Source organism: Schistocerca americana, chromosome 1 (assembly GCF_021461395.2).
Source record: "Schistocerca americana isolate TAMUIC-IGC-003095 chromosome 1, iqSchAmer2.1, whole genome shotgun sequence".
NCBI lineage: Eukaryota > Metazoa > Arthropoda > Insecta > Orthoptera > Acrididae > Schistocerca > Schistocerca americana.
The window spans coordinates 1,227,888,595-1,227,898,555 of NC_060119.1; the positions used below are offsets into that span (position 1 = coordinate 1,227,888,595).

Consider the following 9,961-nt stretch of genomic DNA (forward strand, 5'->3'; position numbering starts at 1 on the left):
CTCAGCTTGCAGTTGATCAGCCTGACGTTCAAAGGAATATCGTCATTTGGAGAGGCACTGCATTCATCACAAGTTTTACATGTGTCTGTATGTGTTAACTTGATGCTTAAATTAAATTCTGCGCCGAAAACCTAAGCGTACGATTTATTTTTTACAGGTAAAACTCCTGATTCTTGGCAATCTCTTACATGGAAGCGATGCATTTCAGCTGTGGTTTTCACATTTATAGTGTACACCTTATTGTGTATTGTCTTTCCGTGAATAATGGCATCTGTATTTTGGAAATTTTTAAATTTTTTTAAAGACTTGTAACAGGACATTCATACTAGTAAAGTTGTCAAATTGTAATGTGAAGTGCAATCTGCATTAGTCTCTAGACTGGTTAGTTATGAAGGCGAATGAATAAATAAAAAGTAAATGAATAAAGTTAACGAATGAAATCTCATAGCACGCAGAAGCACACAATCTCTTTATAATATATGTCACATTTCACTCGTTCTTAAACGGGCTACGAGACATATGAAGGCCATTTCCTTGTAGAACTGACGTACTTCTCTGAATTCTGTCTCTAAATTAAATAGTTCTCCGTAAGTGTTTATAAGCCACGGAGACATTCATAAATGTCCACGATTAAGCACATTCCTTAATGACACATACCTGTAATCTTTCAGTGCTTTAGCAACTAACAAGGAAAACATTATATGACGGAAAAAATGTATTTTGAAACTCACAATCAGTTAAACTCAGAAACGTACCGGTAATTTAGCTCCCGAGAGCTTGTGGCATGCGCCTGACAAAGTTGACTGACAAAGGTGACTGAAAACTTTGGAAGAAAAATGTTACGCCGTAAAGAGGTCTAATACTATCAGTACCTGTGTAATTGTCAGTTTAAAAATTAGCTAACATCAATGAACAAGAATTGTACAACCATAAGAAACTATGATATAAGCAGTAACACGGCTTATCACGAACATCGCCTCGGTAGCGCAGTAGGCAGCGCGTAAGTCTCATAATCTTAAGGTCGTGAGTTCGATCCTCACACGGGGCATATATTTTAATTACATTCTGATGAACAGAAAGAATTTCATGTAGATGTACTTCAATTCGTAAGACAAATTCATAGATTATTTACAGTTTTCTGATGTAAGTAGAACGAATATATCTGTGTTTAATGCCAGGCATTCAGTCTAAATTAAGTTAAAAGTCAGAATTCTACTGTAATCGTCCCACATGCCCTTATATTGTCGGAAGTTAGCACAGTTGATAGCAGACTTGATGGCATTGCGGGTACCGAATTTCTTCAGCGTACTGGACTCAAATTGAAAATGTAGCCTCGCGGGATAGACTGAGAAGTTGCTTAAATAGAGTTGTTACACCAATCGCTGATGCGACATCAAATCTTATTCGTAACTGCTAATGAGCTTCGTCATACCATTTGTTGGGTTCTGTAATGTTTGTTTTAGGGGTCGTTTTCTTTGCTTTCAGGATTATGTACACTACTTCAAAGACAATGTGATTTGCTTAAGCTTAGTTCTACCGCCATTTAACATAAAGATTTTAAGACACGTCTGGAACGCAGCAGATTTACATCGTTTTTAGTTTGTTTAGTCAATGATATAGTTCCGTGTCTCTCATTAGATATGTGCGATCACAACTGTGCCATCACTGTTCAATTTTCTTGCGCGTTACTGTATTTTTCTAAGTTAGATGTGTAATTACAAGCATTGATCATTTGTTATTATTTCCGTATTATCACAATACACTGCGCATTTCTGTTGCACAATAATTAAATAGCCTAAGTCCAGCTATGAATCGAATAGGCAAAAACCAGACGGGAAAGCGTTCTTAGCTTTAGATATGCAATTTTGAGGCATTTTGCACTTAACGAATGTGATTATGTGGTGCTGAATATCACTGTTGTACGGAACGTTTCTTCAACTCCATCAAAAAAATATAACTTTATTGCAGACAACAGTAACATCGATTTCAATAACCTCATTATTTAAGAGCTCTTGAACTGCACTACAACTCACCGAAGTTCATTACCATTTTCTTAAGTGCGAAATAAGAATGGCTTACAGATGAAAACTTTTTGGTTACATTACATTAGGTTAGCTTCTTGCAAAGCACAGCTAGTATCTAACAGACGATTGGATTTGGTCTTACCGGATGCATCAAGATAGCGAAATTCTTTCAGTTAACTGGTAAGCTCTAGGAAGTTAATCTCACACGGTACATTCGGAGAGTAGTCCAAGATACTGCGAAATGCCATCATTAAATCGGTGATCAAGAGTCTTACATTCGGTAAAACAACTTCAAATCAGTGAGGAAACTATAGGGTGATGCAAAAGTCCGTTAACATTTGAAAATTCAATACTTCACGCGACAATGTACACAGAGGTAGAAATTGACACACGTTTGTAATGACATGGGGTTTTATTGAAACCAAAAAAGTGCACCAAATGACCAACAGACGGCGCGTCATATGATACAGAAGCAATTATTAGCATAGTAGTTGTGTATTTAGCAAAGATGATGTTCTTTACAACAAATGCTCGATGTAACGGCCGTCATTCGTCAACAATACCTTTCGTCGAGGGTCAATATTGTGAACAACATATCAGTAGGTATGGTGAGAAATTGTGTTGGATATTGTTTTTCAGTATCGCTAAAAAGGTTGGACGATCGCGGTAGACATGCGACTTCAGGTAACACCACACAACTGATGACACGGATTGCACGCAATCCTCACCAAACAATGTGGGCAAGAGATCTTCCACACGCGTAGCAGTTTGGCGTGGAGCTCTGTCGGTAGCTGATTTGTCAACTGCTGACGTAGCCATAAATGTATCCGAGGGGGCGGCGGTCAATAACTCGTGGCAGAACTATTCATCAAGCCCACTTTGTTCTCAGCGATTAAAACTAACTTCTGGGAGCTAACTCAAAAGAGAAATCTGTGCCAAAAGCAAACTGTAATTTCTCGCTTTCATTGGTTACGTGCAACTATCCTCACATTGGCTTCAGGAGCTGACACGTTACACTTTATAGGCCACATAGGCACGGTACATAGAAATAATGTACACTGTTTAAAAGTACGGAAACTTTTTTGCGTACATACCTCCACCGACTGCTAGCTGCAGGCAGCTGAGCTGTCCAAAAGACGGTGGATACCACCCACGTCAGAGTCCCTGGAACTTTCCGAAGTGGAGGAGCAGCTGGATATAATAATAAGTCTTCGAGAAAACCTTCATTATTCCACGCTTCGTCAACTACTCACTGCGTATGCACCATTTCGGTATTTTCCAGGCCCTGAATAGTCCAGTTTCTCAACTTCACTAACAGTAATTTTTATTTATTTTCGTAAGCAACATATCCTTCCACTTGAGCGCAAAGTTCAATAGCGTGAAAGTGGCAGTGATAAGGTGTAGTCGTATGACTGTGTCCATATTTATAAGCTACCTCGTCGATACACATGTTGGAAACTGTGGCTTGGGAAACTGTGGCTTACGAAGTGACACGAGTCCTAATAATTCTACTTTTCTCGATGACTCATCCATAGTGACTCTGTGTTGTCGCAACCACTGAATGATGTCTGTCTTTCTAGAGGACAGGGCTGGAGTCTCATCATTTAAAACTGATTGGTATGGAGCATTGTCGATGATAATTACTGATGGATTTTCTATGCTTAGTAACAACGTATTTTCGAGCCAGTTTAAAAATGTTCATGATTCATTTCCTCGCGGTACTCTGATGTTTCCTTGAATCTGTTGAGCAGTTGACAGCCGGGAATAAAACTGTGGTAGGTACCATTATGCAAAAGAGTAATTCTATCACCTTTTCCATTGGACAGTGCCATAGCTTCTCCATTGTCGTCACTCCAACCTTTCGTACCTGTATGACCTGCGTTCATCCATGTTTCATCGATCCAAAATATATCCTCGAACTTATATCTTTCATTTCACGCAAAAATCTGCCTCGCCATGTGAATAGTTCTCTTCGTTCCAACAACATTTTACAGCCTGAAATATTCTTGTATTTAAAGCCGATACTCTGCAGAGCCATGAAAACAAGAGGGTCCCTTTCATTTCTTTCATTCTCGTATTTCTCTTTAACAAAAAAAATGGCTCTGAGCACTATAGGACTCAACTGCTGAGGTTATTAGTCCCCTAGAACTTAGAACTAGTTAAACCTAACTAACCTAAGGACATCACAAACATCCATGCCCGAGGCAGGATTCGAACCTGCGACCGCAGCGGTCTTGCGGTTCCACACTGCAGCGCCTTTAACCGCACGGCCACTTCGGCCGGCTCACCTCGAAGAGAATGGTCTATTGACATAGTCAAAACAGATTTACAAAACATCGTTCTTGTGAAACACAACTAGCTCTTCACTCACACGAAGTGCTATTGACAAGGGATTTCAAACTGATTCCGTATTTCTAGATTTCCAGAAAGCTCTTGACACTGTAGCTTACAAGCGGCTTGTAATCACATTGCGAGCTTGTGGAATACCGTCTCAGTTATGCGACTGTTTCGTGATCACCTGTCAGAGAGGTAACAGTTTGTAGTAATTGAAGGAAAGTCATGGAATACACATAGGGAGTTTCTGGCGTTCCCCAAGGGGGTGTTATAGACCCTCTGCTTTTCCTTCCCTATATAAACGATTTAGGAGACAATCTGATCAGCCGTCTTCGGTTGTTTGCAGACGATGCTGTCGTTTATCGTGTAATACAGTCATCAGAAAATTAAATAATTGCAAAACAGTTTAGAAAAGATATCTGACAACTGTCCCTAAATAATGGAAAGTGTGAGGTCATCCACATGAGTGCTAAAAGGAATCTGTTAAACTTCGGTTACACGATATATCAATCAAATCTAACGGCCGTAAATTCAACTAAATACCTAGCAATTACAATTACGAACAACTTAAACTGGAAGAAACAAACAGAAACTGTTGTGGGGAAGGCGAACCAAAGAAAGCTTTTGACTGGCAGAACGCTTAGAAGATGCAACAGATCTACTTAAGAGACTGCCGACACTACATTTGTCCTTCGTCTTTAGCAGTACTGCTGCACAGTGTGGGATCTTACCAGATAGGATTAAAGGAATACATAGACTCAAGACACTAATCTGTCGGTAGTTAGATGCGAGTGCCCTTCCACTGAGTTAAGCATAAACTATTTTGTTATCTGATTAACTTAAACTTACCTTTATCTACAGTAGGTGCTCAAAATGATGTCGTCTGTGGTACGAGCAACGTGACGTCCCCTGAACACAGTAGCAAACAATCGACGAATTTCGGCTGCCGAAATCTGGGAAATGACTAACGGAACTTTGTCTTCCAAATCTTCGAGCTTGTGGAGATTGGTTGCGCACACCTTCTCTCTCAAAATTTCCCAAAGATAGAAATCACACGGATTTAGATCTGGAGAACGAGGAGGCCAGTCAACTATCCTATCATCAATAGAACTTCGTATTGCTGTCATAGAAGCACTGGCGATGTTTGGTCTTGTATTGTCCTGCATCAAATAACCGTACATCTTTTCGTTAGGATGCAATACGTTGTTCACATACCTTCAGAACTTATTGTTTCGTGGAAAAAGATTGATCCAATAATTCGTCTTGCACTAGTTGCACACCACACTCCTATTTTCACATCATGCAGCGATTGTTGATGTAATTCATGAGGGTTTTCAGATTGTTTTGAGAATTTACGTACCCTGACAAATGCAGCCATACTTTATCAGGAAAAAAAGCATCTCACAATCAACTTCCCCATCGTGCACAGACTGCAACAGCCACTTGCAATAGTGACGTAGAGCAACAGTATCTGAGTTCCTCAGTTGATGCGCTACCGTTATTTTGTATGGTTTCAATATCAGATTGGGCGTAGGTCTGTGAGCAGACGCTCTTGACACACGTGTCTGAAGTGCCAAAAGGCGCAGAGATTTCCTCGGATTTCTTTCCAAGGCTTCCCCCATCTCGTCTACTTCATTTTGAGTTAAAACGCTAGGTTCTGTAGGCCTTCTTTAGTGTAACACAGATCCAGTCTTTTGAAATTTCTTCACTAATCTGCATATCGGCGAATCATTAGGGGCATGCTCACCGGTAAATTTTCGTATGAATTCAAGCCGACACTCCACGGACGATTCTGTTTTTGTGTAGTTTAACACAAGAAACACTCGTTGATCCTTCGCGTACACCAACCGAATGGAAACTCGGCAGGAACTAAAAACAAAACATCCGGACACTCAGTGGCACAGTACAGAAGACACGCACACCGTGTTTCTGTCTGAGGACCGGGCCCAGCAACATACGGGCAGCCAAAGCCCTGGACTCGGCGCAGTTGCAATAATGACATCTTGAAACAATATTTGGAGCGATTGAACTTTTCAAAAAAACTGGAAAGAAAACACCAGTACACTCAGTCGCACAGTATATGGGGCACGCGCAATGCATTGGTGTCCGACAACTACGCATAGCGACAACACGCAGCGGCAACTGCCGGAAAACGCGCCTGGCCTACCCCTCCCGGGCGTTTTCGTGAGATACCCTGCAAATACCGAAAAAGAAGTCGTGAATATGGTGACGACTAAGAATGATTTCAGATTTAAGACTTGTGTCAAACTTTTCATTTCATGCCCAGTAGCCTGTAAGGCAGCAAGGAAACCAAACAATTAACCGTGAGGACTGCGTTGCAACAATAGAGATGTTAATTGTTACAAGACGTAAATTGTAACTGAAAATATGTGACACTGTTTGAGAGGAAGTAAGAATAGTTCCAACCGAATTTGTTCATGATGGTTTACTCGGGAATTTTGTACCGAAATAACCGTTGATTTGGTGAGCGTTTCTAACGTGTCAGAAAAATCTGTAGTCATTTCCCGCTTTAAAAAATTTATTAACCGTCGAGCGCGCGCCGTTTTTCATAACACGAGCGGGCGCTGGACGCACTTTGTACAGATGAAGAGAATAGGATTCCTTATGTTATCGAAGTAAGCTATGTACGATCAAAATCACAGTTCACTCTTAGTTTATTTCAAGAAGGAGAAAATAAACTTACATAGTATGAGCTAAACTACTGTTTTATGAAACAATAATGAAATAAATTTTCACTATAACTCTCTGTTGCCAAGCACAGGTGTTAAACAAGACTGCTTCAGAAAAACCACTCGTAGCGCTAAATGGGACTACAAACTTGTCATCTGTAAAGACGAACAGGCATCTCTACTGGTAGTCGCTGGCAACCCAGTCACACGAACAACGCATATTGAGAATGCCTGTTCGAGTAGTGACGAAAAGTATATACTAAGTATAATCACTATCGATTCACAGGCTTCTCGAGAGCCGCGCGGGATTAGCCGAGCGGTCTCAGGCTGTGTGGCTGGCCCCGGCGGAGGTTCGAGTCCTCCCTCGGGCTTGCGTGTGTGTGTGTTTGTCCTTAGGGTAATTTAGGTTAAGTAGTGAGCAGGCTTAGGGACTGATGACCTTAGCAGTTTTGTCCCATAAGATTTCACACACATTTAAACATTTTTTTTTTAGACTTCTCGAGAAAGGAAGAACCTGAAAATTTCCTTGATAAGGTGGCTTATGTGACAGCTCGCAAGGCTGTTGTGAGCTTTCAACTACGAAGCGCAAACATCTGCAGGCGAAAACAATAGCCGTCTATAAAGCTGTGACCACACAGAGGCGTTGCCGTACGGATGTATACAAATTCCCGTTACGTTATCGGTTGAGGTAGGCGCGTGAAACTGCCGCGCCCACGCCAATGCAACTGTCAGGGATCAACTTACCATCGAATGAACTGTTGCGTGCCCAACAGGTATTGTTGAGTCAACAGTGAGCAGTCTACGTCTAGGGCCACAGTTTAGACAGGAGGCACATGGTCGCCTTAAAGAAAGTGGATGTTAACACAGGGGAGAGACGGAACGATATCCCAAATGATTTACGCAGAATGTATTCCTCGATTGCTATCGGCAGTTGTGTGTGATGGGCCTTGTGGAGGGGGGGGGGGGGGGGCGGTGAGAGGGCAGGGGACGACACAAGTAGTTTCGCATTTCGGCCGCAGGTCGTCTCGAAGGCGCACTGTGTTAGCTACTCAGCAAAATGGGCAACCGCCGGCCGCTGTGGCCGAGCGGTTCTAGGCGCTTGAGTCTGGAACCTCGCGACCGCTACGGCCGCAGGTGCGAATCCTGCCTCGGGCATGGATGTGTGTGATGTCCTTAGGTTCGTTAGGTTTAAGTAGTTGTAAGTTCTAGGGGACCGATGACCTCAGATGTTAAGTCCCATATTGCTTAGAGCCATTTGAACCAACATACCAGTAACTGAGACGGTTAGTTTGTAAGGTGGCGTTGTTTTACAACTCACAAACGGCGTTTACATCCAATACTACGTAAGTAAGCTCCTTCAATGATAGAAAAGACAGGTTTGTGCTCGTTCATTAAAAACATGTATGTGACTGACATCGTGTAGTACACTTACTTTATTGTATAATATCTGCATGTTGGGTAACTGGGGGAGAAGCAGAGCTGTGAAACTCGTGGTAGAACGGAAGGGCACAGGAAGCTCACACATTGCTTCGGACAACAGGATGCTAATCCCGGGACCCGCCCTTGAGCTGGACCACCTGCAAAACGGGAACTCGTGTCCGACGGGCAGGCGTGAGAAGGCGGCCTGGTCGGACGAAAACATATGGCAGCAGGTGTTCGCGTACTTTCCTACGGACATAGCAAGAACTTCCAGAAACCTCGATCGGCCGGTCGGTGTGGCCGAGCGGTTCTAGGCGCTTCTGTCTGGAACCGCGCGACCGCTACGGTCACAGGTTCGAATCCTGCCGCGGGCATGGATGTGTGTGATGTCCTTAGGTTAGTTAGGTTTAAGTAGTTCTAAGTTCTAGGGGACTGATGACCTCAGAAGTTAAGTCCCAAAGTGCTCAGAGCCATTTGAACCATATCTGAAACCTCGATCTGGATTCTAAACTGCGATTGGTCGGTGTTCAGAAACGAGCGCCTTCCGGAAAGATGATTTGCCACCCAAATTTAAGGGGGAGAAAAGACTTTGAGTAGCGAGAAGAGGAGAGAAGAAATCAGAGTCGTTGCGGGGTCGTGGAGCAGGAGGGTCGTCTTGGATGCCCACGGCAGTGGACTGACGTCTTCGGCTGTAATTTTGGTGAAGAACAATTTTGCTATTATCTCTCTGGGGCGAGAAGTCCTGCGGTTATAGCTTCTGATCATTACGGTGATCTTGCTTATGCTCTGGCGTGTGGGAAGGTGAATTTACATTGGTGAATCACTTGTTCGTTCTGCACTGAGGTTTCACACTGGTCATTGAGATAGTAGTTCCTTCTTGCTATTTATAAGGGTCGTTCAAAAAGAAACGAGCTGGAGTCGTAATTACAGAAACCAGTACCTGTATGTTAGAAGTATTGACCCTGGCTGTTGAGACACTTGTCCCACTGTGACACAAGACGGTGAATAGCGTTACTCGCAAACCTTGACCACCCTTCGCAAAGCGAGCAAGTCAAAACGACCAGGGAATCTCACCCGTGGGTTCATTCTGCTCCACGACAATGCAAAGCCCCATACGGCCAACACAGTCGCGACACTCCTGCAAAAATTCGAATTGGAGGTTCTGGGCCACCCTCCATGCAGTCCGAACCTCTCTCCCTGTGATAATGCCATTTTTGGTCCCCTTAAAAAGGCTCTGAGGGGCAAACGATTCACCTCGGACTACGGCGTCCAGCCGTACGTGCGGAACTGGTTAATATTGCAGCCCCGGGAATTTTATGAGACAGCCATTCACCGCCTTGTGTCACAGTGGGACAAGTGTCTCAACAGCCAGGCTCAATACTTCTAACATACAGGTACTGGTTTCTGTACTTATGCCTCCGGATCGTTTCCTTTTGAACGCCCCTTATAGTACACGGGGGATGTCAGTTACTCAGCGCCTAATGACAGATCGCG

General features: G+C 43.0%; 1 non-coding gene across 1 annotated transcript; it reads left to right on the forward strand.

The window, feature by feature from the left end:
- The first annotated feature begins 975 nt into the window (after positions 1-975).
- On the forward strand, positions 976-1,048 carry Trnam-cau. The gene has a single exon. It is a non-coding gene; the product is annotated as a tRNA-Met (tRNA).
- The last annotated feature ends 8,913 nt before the right edge of the window (positions 1,049-9,961 follow it).